General features: G+C 40.8%; 1 non-coding gene across 1 annotated transcript; it reads right to left on the bottom strand.

Moving 5' to 3' along the window:
• Window positions 1-4,819: 4,819 nt before the first annotated feature.
• Window positions 4,820-4,951, bottom strand: LOC113458256. The gene has a single exon (XR_003378657.1).
• Window positions 4,952-11,879: the final 6,928 nt, after the last annotated feature.

Genomic DNA, 11,879 nt, shown 5'->3' with positions numbered 1-11,879 from the left:
GTTTTAATCTATGGCTAGAGTAAAAAGTCATTATAAATCAGATCAATAATGTTCACTTAGCAGAATATCAAAAAGTAAACTCTCACCTACAGCCTTACACCTATCTAGATGGTAGGTTCTTACACCCTAAAATGTTGTCAGGTATGAGTTCCATCTTGAGAAGTGGGTCTAATTATATTTACTCAGAAAGTGTTGGTCATTTCCATAATATTCTTTCTAATATTGCTCCAGTGGTCATATTTTGGTCATGCCAGCTTTTTTAGCTTGTGGGGTTCATAACTGGGGGAGACTGGTGATTACTTTTTTTCCTCTGTGGTGTACATAGTAACTCCTAGGACAATTAAAGCTGGACAATGGGACTAAAGCTTCCAAACAAACACCAGCATGATTTCTTGCCTTCTATAACTCAAGTATATGATGCCTTCATCAATCGAGTCTTACTTTCAAGTTCTGGAGTGTAGCCAAAAGCAATGCAACACTCTAAACTTTTTTTACATAGCACATTTCCACGGAACTTTCTCAAAGGCCTTTAGTGCTTAGTTTGGTGTTTTCTGACCCCCTACACAATTAATACTTCCTGTTCTATTAATCCCTTTTCACCATTTATATTAATACATTTTATCACCATCTATGTCCTCTTAAGAGTTTCCTAATCACCATGGGTCTTCTAAATGAAATACACATACCTAAATATTCAAAACTACCATTCACATATAAGAAGAGAGATGTGACAATTGTTTTGCTGAGTCTGGGCTATCTCACTCAGAATTATTGTTTCCAGTACCATCCATCTAACTGCAAATTTCATAAATTGATTTTTCTTTAAAAATGAATAATATACCATTATATAACTGTGCCATATTTGGTAATTTGGGTTGTTTCTGTTTCCTGTATATTGTAGATAGAGTAGCTGTAAACACAGATGGGCATATATCTCTGTATAAAAATAGAGAGCTTCGGGTTTGTGGCCAAGAGTGGTGTAAATGGTTTGTTCATGTGGTAAATCTATTTCTAACTTTTTGAGGGACTGCCACGGTGATTTCCACAGTGGCTGCACCAGTTTTCATTCTCACCGGCGGTCAATAAGTTTTCCCTTTTCTGAATGTGAGATTTATTTTTACAGTAGCATGAGACTTGATTTAGACCTGGAGAACAGTGAGATTATTCTCTATGGCTTCAAGATTTGTGCCATTAAATTGTAATTAGGCAAAGTCAGAGAGGAGAAGTTACAGTTCAAAAATAGCTGATGTTAGAGAACCAAGTGTTACTTGGGTTCAGTGGGTTTGATCTTTTGAGAATCTAAGCACAGGAGTCAATTGAGTCTGCCCTGTACTTTTGATATATAGAAATCTGAGCTAACAAATGAATGTCATTTTAAGCTGCTAAGTGCATGAATGTTTGTTACGTAACAGTAGATATTGAATATAGTCAGATAAATGGAATCAAAGAACACGCTGTCATTTGATACAGGCTTCTTTTAATCAAAGGAAATTTAAAGAATGAATATAGCACAGTTTGCCTTTCCAGGCACTTGAAGTACATTTGGGTCATCTCCAACTTTGGGTGGTTATACAAAACCTGCCCTCATTTTCAGTGGACAAGGTTTGTGTAAGATATAATTTGATTTCTTTGATATAACCACCTAGGAATGGGTATTCTATGTTATATTAGTATGTGTTTTCATTTCTAAGTAACAGCTCATCTGTTTTCTCGTGTTCATCTGTGTTTTCACTAGCACCCCCCCAATGACTAATGTCTGCCTAATTCATGTTAACTATTCTAATAGACATAAAACCTGCACTTTTGCTGACTGCTGACTATAATTTCAAATACAGTTACTGCAAACTTTGGGAGTTCTGCACAAACTGCCATTTTCAAAAAAACACAGGGCTATGTTTTAAATTGTTCCTTTAAAAGGCACACTTTGAATATATGCATGTTTGTAAAGACAGTCATACTTTTGGATATTGATAGTTCTCTAAGTGTATACTGGTATTTGGGCCAAAGATCATTGGTTACTTAATACTTACTGATATTAGTTATAAGCTATGTACTAGGAATCATGCTAAGGACTACATGATAGAGGAGTTGTGCAATATGGCCCTACACTTCAGAAGTTCATGCCCATGGGAAAAGCAGGTACATTATTTATAACTGCAATGTAGCAGGTAGTTGTAATGATGTAGGTATGTATATACACAGTGCTATTAAGTCACCAGTGAGGGACCACAGGATTGTGCTCGAGAGAGCAGGAAATGATATAAAAATTTGACTAGAGAAGCACAATGACTGAAACTGAAGGCTGAACTGAGTGGAGTGTTTGCACAAACTAAGCTTCCAACGCATGGTTGGAATCAGATTGGATAATCTGAATGGTATTTTCTCTCGACACTTTTTATGTGTTTGCACCTTACCCCCAAATAACTGTGTTACACACACCCTTAAGAACAATATCTGAGCCGGGCGATGGTGGCGCACGCCTTTAATCCCAGCACTTGGGAGGCAGAGGCAGGCGGATCTCTGTGAGTTCGAGACCAGCCTGGTCTTACAGAGCTAGTGCCAGGACAGGCTCCAAAGCCACAGAGAAACCCTGTCTCGAAAAACCAACAAAAAAAAAAAAAAGAAAGAACAATATCTGACAGGATTTTGTGGATTCCCAGAGGAAAATTTCTTATTCTTACAGGTGTGTTTCCACAGAAGTAAGAAGTTAGGCATCAACAAAACAGGTGCTTTGAAGTTCTGTTTAAGAGGTTCTAATTAACACAGGCTTCTTAGCAAATTATTTGAACTTCAGTGTTTTATGTTTATAAGTGTTTTGTGATTGTTCCTGTTGGTTAGGTTCTTGCTATAAGTCTAACATGATCTCAAACTTGTGGGCTTTCAAAGTACTAGGAATATGTCTATACCAGTATGGGCTTCTTCCTTTGTGTGTGTGGGGGGGGGTGAGAGGTGTGCGCGTGCATGTGCACACCTCACATTTATACACCATGCTAAATAGCTTCTATAATGATTTAATCTAGCTATCTTATATAGAAAAACAATTTATCAACACTGATGTTAGTAATGCAGTGTGCTTTAATAAAAAGATTATGTTGTTTATATTTTTAGCCTTTCTTATAGCAAAAGGGAGAGCATATGTGGTTTGGTATGCACATGAAGAGCAGCTGAGAAGAGATAAATATTGCCAAAATATAATGGGATGCTCATAAGATGAATCAGACAAAGATTAGAATTTTTTTTAAAAAAAATACATCCTCATGTGCACTGTCTGGGTCTTAGGGAAAACATTTGGGTATTTTTGGTTGCATTTGATTTAACTTTCAGAAGAGTTTTCACTGGGGTAACAATTGACTTTTGAGGTGTGTAATCAGAGCTCAGCAGGTTGTAATGAAATCGCCTTTGATGTTCTCCAAGGCTGTTTATAAACTCTGCTAGAGATGGCAACCCAGTGTCTTCAAGGAAGATTCAGAAACGTAGAATGCCTTTTTGTGTGTGTGTCCTATGCATGATAATGGCTTTACTGCTTGAATGTAACCAACTATCTGTTAGAAATAAGAACAAGACGGTTGATGGATGAGGATGCTATTATTATGCAGGTATTTCAGAAGAAGCATTTCTAAATCTGCCTGAAGTAGAGCAGAAGCAGCAATTTGACAGAATTATGAAAGATTTGTGTCTATCAACACCTCCAACATACTAAGTATACTTTGTTTTGATTTTAGCACATATATATATATATATATATATATATATATATATATATCAACAGCTTAAGGGTTTTTTTTATAGAAACACCATATTGTAATTGTTGAGAACTCTACTTTTGAAAGCATGCAATAAACCACATAGGGTATTCCCATAGTGGGAAAATAGTTATAAACTGTCTTGAATATTGCAATTTACATGATTTGGAGCTTAGGGATCTCTCATTTAGACTTTTTCTCCAGACAATCACATTGTTTTCCTGTTTTGCAAACAACGACTCGAATGCAAACAAACTTCAAATAACACACTAAAGCAATTTCCACAACTAATTAATTTCTACAAAGAAAGATTTTCACATGCTCTGAATTTGTTTCTTAGGGTTGTTCAAGAATATACACTTCATTTGCACAATCAGTCAAATCCAGCGTAACTGGGGAGCAGAACAGAGCTTGGTGACTTGCATATAAAGCTGATGTCTTTGAAGGTAATACTGTGAAAACATGCTCATACTCATAGAAAAGAGGGAATTAGGAAGTGTCAGATGAAAACACTTCATTCTTGAAAAACTAAGAAAAGAATTCTCCTTTTTATAAATCTATTTGATTTAGATAGTTATCTGGACTTCAGGCGTTTTTTTCATTTTTACTTTTTAATTTATTATTAGATGCAGTGTATTTCTTCATATTCTTTCCTTTCACCCAACACCTCCTAGATCCCCCCCAACAACCTGATTTCATGGTTTTTTTTTTTTTCTCTTATGTAGAAAGAAAAAAAAAGCCACTACAAAACATGGAATTTATATTGACCAATTTCTCTTAAGCATGGCTCCTGCCCTGGAGCATGGCTCATAAGCCAGTGTCATTTCATTAAATAAAACTGATATTCCCTCTCCTAGCAGCTATCATTCATGAATACCTTCTTGACTAGGACATTGTTTCTCCTTTCATTCCTTCATGCTGGGATTTTGTCTTGTCTGAGCTTGTGACACCTCGTGTATGCTACCACAATCTCAATGAGTTCTTATGGTTTTGCTCTGTTGTGTCTGGAAAGTACTGTTTCCATAAAAATTGCCCATAACCTCTGTTTTTTTCTTTATTTTTTTTTCTTCTTCTGTCAATGTCTGAGGCCGGAAAACAAGGCTGCCCTCTCAAGGCAGTCCTGACGACAATGCCACTCACAGATCATCTTGGCCTCCAGCCCTAGCTGAGGAGGAATGTGATCCCCACAGCCCAATAAACAAAAGGCCCACACACCTCTGGTTTTTTTTATAATCCTTTCTGGTCCTTCTTCTGTATAGATTCCAGAGCCTTTGGGGATGAATGGGTATATTGCAGGCTTGTTGCTGCTGCCTGTTATGCAATTCCCATTTCCCAGGGGGCAGGGAGAGAGAGGATGCAGAGGCAACGACACAGTCTCTGAAAGATTCTAATAAAAAAGTCCCTTATTAAAAAAGGGTTAGAGATTTTTATGGGGCTAGGGAAATTAAGCTGCTGCTGGAACATTTTTGGTTGATCCTTTTGAAACTGGTGGTCACTGCTGACATGCTATGATTGGCTAGGAGTGTGTGCTACTGTGCTTTTGGTTCGCTGACTGGTGGTTTTGGCCAATTTTGCCTATTCATTGTAAGTTTGCATGTACTTACTTGTGTTTGCACTGTTTCTCTGCCTCATCTTACCCTTTTGTTTTATTTTTATTGGGAAATCTAATGGGAACTATGGATTTTTATAATCCCACCTCAGGGGGACTGCCCCCAACAATTTTAACTGTCCCTGTTTTAGGTTGGCCTGCTGCACAGGCTCTTATCTGTCTTTGACTACCAGTCCTCAAAAGGTTGGGTCCCCCGAGATCACAAGAAGACAGAAGCAAGGGAAGCCTTATAGAAGAATGAGGGCTTTAAATGTGCTCCTGTATTTGCACTAACCAAGCATGGAACACCTCCCTTGGAGATTTTGGTCCAGCATACTCCATAGCCATAAACACCTGGAGTGCTGCCTTGTTTACCCACTGTTGTCAAGATCTTAGCTGTAGGAGACACTCAAGCAGAAATATTAAAGGCACCACCACCCCTCCCATAAGGCACCATGCAACAAGTTCCGAGAAGTCTAGTAGAGATTTTATGTTATCCCATACTTGGCCAAAGAATGTTGTAGTTAGGTCCAATAGATGGACCTCTGTTGAGTTAAATTGTATTAGATTAAACAAACTTTTGATTCCATGGTCCCAATAAGTTATCTCTTAGTTGCTGTCTGGCCAAGGACATGTTAGAAACTGGATATGGAGTTAAGTAAAGGGATCGAAATCAAGGATAACAATTGGTCCTTACCAAATAGTGTAAGGTTTGTATTTCCTCATCTAATAAATCAATTTGTTATTGTATGAAAGTGAACACTAGTTAACTGTTGTGTGCTGAGGGCTACAGCTGATTGTCCTATGACTGTGTTTAAGGCATTGGCCATGGCTCCTGTTTGAATAAGAGAGGCTGTAGTGGCTGCTCCTCCAGCTACTGTAAGCAAGATGGCTCCAGTGATTGCCGCAACTATGCCACAGGCTGTCTTTATTCTAGTGAAACTCATAGGCTGTCCTTTGTGGTAATGGGTAACATTGGAGACAGGCACCCATAAGAATGCAAGAACATGTACCAGAACTTCACAAGAAGTGTCTGTAGGATTACAGCAGGCACCTAGCATGCAGAAGCTTGCTGTGCAGTTCAAATCTGTTGTACTAACTTTGATTAGTAAAAGAAAGAAGGGGGCTCGACACAGATGGGAAACATTTGTGCAAATTTTGAGGGGACAAATAAAAACTGCTGATGGAGGAGCCTAGCCTGCTCCAGCAGAGGCAAGGACACTGACCCAGGTGGTCTACTCTGTAGTTGCTTGTTGCTAGCGTTCCTGGCAGCCATGTATGAGACCTGATGTGGAATACGTGCCATTGGTATACTCTGGACTGCAATAAGTCTTGAATAGCTTGCGTGGTTTGGAAAACTGAATCTTTTAATTTTGCAAAAGATAGTTGGGTATAGGCCCTTTCCCTATGATTAACTTCCCATTATTATTAACACAAAATTAGTTTTATTGGCATCTGTAAAGGATATAGTAGCCTGGGGGATGGTAGTTTTGATGGTGTGGCATAATTTTTATCTTTAATTTTAAAAGGGGAAGGACACAAAGTCATCTGTCCAGAGGATTTGAATGCCTCTGGAAGTGCTCAAACATATTGAAGATGGACTGGAACCACAGATGTTGGACCCACCACTCACTTATTCAGTGACAAACACTGGTACTTGGCCTTGCCTTGGAAGTTAAAAGTGAGGACATATATACCAAGTCTTGTCTCACTCCGACATACCAGGAAGACACCATGGGAGCCAGTGCCTCCTTTAGCACTAACTGGGAAGCCTTGAGTTGAGAGAGTATGCGAAGGAACCAAGGATTTCCTGAGAGGGACAGATTCCCCTCAGTGCCCTATGACTCCCCATGGAACAGGAATGACCCTGTGACTGCCTCTGGAGAATCCAGGAAGGAGAAGGGGTTGAGAGGAAACAAACTGTCCCTGCTGTGAACCTGTCCTCAATGGGAATGCAAGAGGGCAATTCCAGAGGATGCAGTACCATTGAGGCAGCAATGGAGGCAGAACTAGGGGAGAAGGATGCTGACAGCTAAACCAAAAGGCCCCCATTAGCCCCCTGCGACAGGTGATCATTACTCTTGCTTGGTTTTAGCAGCAGATCTTGGATGGGCAGACTCTCTGAATGATTCAGACAGGGCTGTCTGTGTTATCCTTTGTGAGGAAGGAGGTTCCAGGGGCCAGGGGAAGGGTCATGGGGCTGAGGATAATAGCAGGTAGGGTCCTGGGCCTAGGCACCCCCATCCGGTGCCTGCACATGAAGTACATCAGTTGTCTCCAGAATGTACTCTGAAGGGTGTTTTACCTTAACCACAAACATGTTCTCCCTGTCAGGCATCTTTAGGGCTGTGGCTGTGCAGACATCAGGGATAGTAGAACAGGGGATGCTGAGTCAGGGCCAGGTTTCTTTGGGTGATATAAAAAACTCCAAGTGACTTCCTCCTCCTCCTTCTCCTCCATTTCAGAGCAGTAAGTGATACTTCTGCCACTGAGGCTGCCCCTCCTTCTGCTGAGGTCTGCCCAGCCACTTCTCCTCCACGATCCACTCCTGCTGGATCAGGGGCAGCTTCTTCAGCCCCCATAAAACTGAGTAGCTCTTCTCTCTGTACATTCCTGCTCTGTCTTTCAAGGTTGCCCTTCCACAACTCAGTCTCAGCCTCTCAAAGAAATGAGTCCTCCTGTCCCCAGGGGATGTGTCATTAGTCAATCCCCTACCGACTTTCCCAGAACCACCAGAAGAGTTGGAGTTGTTTCCACCAAGAACTGGAGGGCCTGACGTGATCTCCAGAGGCCCAGCTGAGGAGGAGTGTCAAGGGCCCCCCGCCACTGCAGGATGCCTCATAAAGAATATCTGACAAAGCAACCCACTGAACAAAGGGAAAAGTGTTTCTTGAGCTTCGGCTTTGAGGATATTGTAGAAGAGGAAAAGACTGAGGAAGGAAGGGGGCCAGCTAGGTCTTCCGAAGAAAGAGTTGGGCCCAACACAGGTAGAGGCCACGTTCAAGGGACAAGTCATGTGGTGGTGCAATCTCCATACCAGGATTCGATGGCGCCAAGAAAGGTGGGGGTGGGGAGAGTGAGCTTGAGGACCTGGCCACCACAACTGCGAAGTGCTGCAGAAATAGCTCAACAAAACAGCCAGGAAAGTCCAGGCTCTGCATATTGTGGGTGGGAGGCCAGGTAGAGAGGCTAAAATGGCCAGCAAGATCCAGGTCAGCACCTCAGCTCCAGGGTCAAGCTAGTGGAAGTAGCTGCTGTCTGAGGAGCACATTCCAATCCCAGAAAGGAAAGGGGATTCAACCACAGTTGAATAGCCAAAACTTTCCACGAATTGAGAGACCAGCCACCGCTTTAACAGATGGTCATGTAACCGAATTAGTTGAGAAGAGAGACTAGGAAAGGAAGTCCAACAGTTCACACTCAGAGGAGCTATAGGGACTTCCCGTAGAGCAAGACAGCATTTAGACAGTTGTGGAGAGTGGTCCAGTGTAAAAGTCGTCAGTTGTTCTCAGGCAGGCTTGAGGAGGATGAAAGGGAAAGCTTATAGTGAGAGACTTCTGTGGTTCATTAGGCCATGGCCCTATGCTCACACTGTGTCTCCGGGCAAAAAGGATTTGTCACAGGGTTCTTTATTGGTTCTACCTCCTGGGTGGTCAGCCCTTATGTGGAGGTACCAGATGAACAGAGTCATGATGGAGAATTCTTAAACAGGAAGACAAAGAAGGGAAAGAAAGAAAATGTAGGAATAGAAAAGAAAGCCCAAAGTCACCAAGGGCTTAGAAAATGAAAATAGGGGTCAACTCAGCTTAAGGGGGCAAACTCAAGAAGCCGGTAGAGAATCAGAATGTGGACAGCATCGGGGGCAGCAAACAAGAAAGAAAAACACCCAAAGAAGGTAAGGAGGACCCAAAAAGCAAGCAAAATGAAAAGGTCCATTCATTCTGGGTGCCAGTTATTGTGATCTTGCTGTTGCTGCTTGTTGTGTGATCCCCGTTTCCCGGGGCAGGGGTGTGTGTGTGTGTGTGAGAGAGAGAGAGAGAGAGAGAGAGAGAGAGAGAGAGAGAGAGAGAGAGAGAGAGAGAGAGAGAGAGAGAGAGAAGATGCAGAGGCAACAACAGACTGAAAAATTCAAATGTAGAAAGCTCTTTATTGTAAAAGGGTCTGGGGTTTGTATTGGGTTATGGAAATGAAGATGCTGCTGGAATGTTTTTGGTTGGTCCTTTTGAAACTGGCAGTTGCTGTTGGCTTGTTGTGATTGGCTAGCAGTGCACATCATTAGTTACAGTGCTTTTGGTGCTGACAGGTTGTTTTGGCCAATTTTGCTTATTCATTGTGAGTTTGCATGCTCTTGATTGTGCTTGCCCTATTGCCCTGCCTCAGCAACCCATTCAAGACTGAGCACTCCCAAGTCTCTCCCTCTTGGCACATTGTCCACTTGTAGGTTCCTGTGTTAATAATCATCTACTTCATGATGAATTTTTTCTGTTTATAGTTAGGTTGGGTGGTGCCCCGATTGATGGCAATAAGAATGTGCTACTATAAGTCACTTTATTGCTATGTTAATTTAGCAGAATAATAGTGCTACGTGTTCTCTGTAGCCCATGACCAACATGACAAGGAATTTAGGAATCTATCTAGTTTCAGGTTCTTGACTTCAATAACAGTATCAGTATGTTTTTTATCTCATGAAGTAGACTTAAATCCAATCATGATTGGTTACTCCTCAAACATTAATGCCACTAATGCACTGTGGGCACATATTATAGACAGGTCATTATATAGCTTGTAGGATGTGTAGCTTGGTGAGACAGATGACTATGTTTCTCCTTTGGTAGCAAATACAGCACCTTCAAGCACTACAAATGCTAATCATTAGGTATTTAGTCTCTAGTTGAGTACCAGTTAGATTTTTTTTCAGTGTTCCATGCCATAAATACATGGTATCTTAAGCAACAGGAAAGCATCAAATTCTGGAGGGTACCCAGTAGCATTAACAATAGCCTACATATAGGGTTGGCCAATGACTAGTACAGATATAACCAATTTCTGGTACTGTTGGTTTTATTTGGTAGAATATGATACCTAATTGGGATTTGTTGCCCCAATTATATAGTGACTCCATTTGACTTCATTCCATATGTGTATATGATTTAGGAAACTTCTGCAGTAGTAGAGTTTCATGTCTTTTCAAAGTTATCTCTCTCATGTTCCCTCCTCTAGCCTGCCTTTCTATTCCCCTTCCCATTTCATTTCCCTATTCTAGTTTCTCATTCATTCTTGTATAGTATTTTATTTTATATCCCCTTCATAGAAAGATCCATTCCTTCCTCTTATCTCCTCACCAGCAAGCTAAGCTCTGTTGATAGTATAAATAAAGTGCACATAGCTAAAGCACAAAAGCTAATACCACACAGAAGAGAAACATGGAATGTTTGTCTTTTGACTTTGATTTACCTCCCCCAGGGATGATTGGTTCCGGCACCATCCATTTACCTGCAAATTTCGTAATTTGATTTTTCTTTACAGCTGAATAATATCCAATTATGTAAATACATCACATTTGCATCATGCATTCATCAGTTGATGGACATTTAGGTTGTTTCTACTTCCTTTGTATTGTGGATAGTGTAGCTGTAAGGACAGATGAGCACATATCTCTATATGAAAATAGAGAGCTTTGGATATGTGGCCAAGAGTGGTGTAGCTGGTTTGTTCATGCAGTAAATCTGCTTCTTATCTTTTGAGGAATCACCATAGTGACTTCTATAGTAGCTGCACCAGTTTGCACTCTCATGCACAATGAATAAGCTTGTCTTTTTCTGAATGTGAAATGTCTTTTTACAGTAGCATGAAGCTTGATTTAGACCTGGGGACTGGATGGTGAGAATATTCGCTATGGCTTCAGGATTTATGCAGCTGAAAGATATAGACTGAAATTTACAAACCTCTTAAGCATAAGACTAAGGAGCTGAAGAATCTCTGAGAGCAGCTAAAGGCAGAATCCTGCAACAACTGTGAAGGCTAGAAGAAATGTTGAGAAGCTGAGAAAAAAGTAGAGAAGCAGAAATGAGAGTTGTAAAAAAGGCAAAGACTTCAGAGTACTACCAGAAGAAGAGCAAGTCTAGACCACTAGATGGGTTTCAGAGAGCCACCAAAGGTTAAAAAGCTGAGAGTACTGTTAAACACAGTTTAGTATTTGAGGCTCTGGCCAATGGGCAGGCTTTAAACCCTGGGCAAGAAAGCTCTGCTTTGACTCTTATGAGCTTGGAGCCACACACCTCTAGTTCCAGGGTCTAGAGTTAAAATTTTCTGGACTGAAATCCTAGCTGTGAGCCCCTGGAACTCAAGACCATGACATTAAAAAGCTGTTTCTTGAGTACATTTGATTTCTGTTTGGACAGAACTAAAGAACCATCAGTTAGTTATTTCAACAAAATAGGGTCTGTTAGTCTGAATGCTCAGAAAAGGCACTTCGGAGAGGTAATAGCAGAAAGGAAGCCTAAAGGACAAAATTGAGGACAAAGCAAAATATATTAAAGGGAAAATTA

This window comes from Microtus ochrogaster, unplaced genomic scaffold (genome assembly GCF_000317375.1).
Source record: "Microtus ochrogaster isolate Prairie Vole_2 unplaced genomic scaffold, MicOch1.0 UNK12, whole genome shotgun sequence".
In the NCBI taxonomy this organism is placed as follows: Eukaryota; Metazoa; Chordata; class Mammalia; order Rodentia; family Cricetidae; genus Microtus; species Microtus ochrogaster.
Note: the sequence above shows the minus strand (reverse complement) of the source record. Positions and strands in the feature narration are given on the sequence as shown.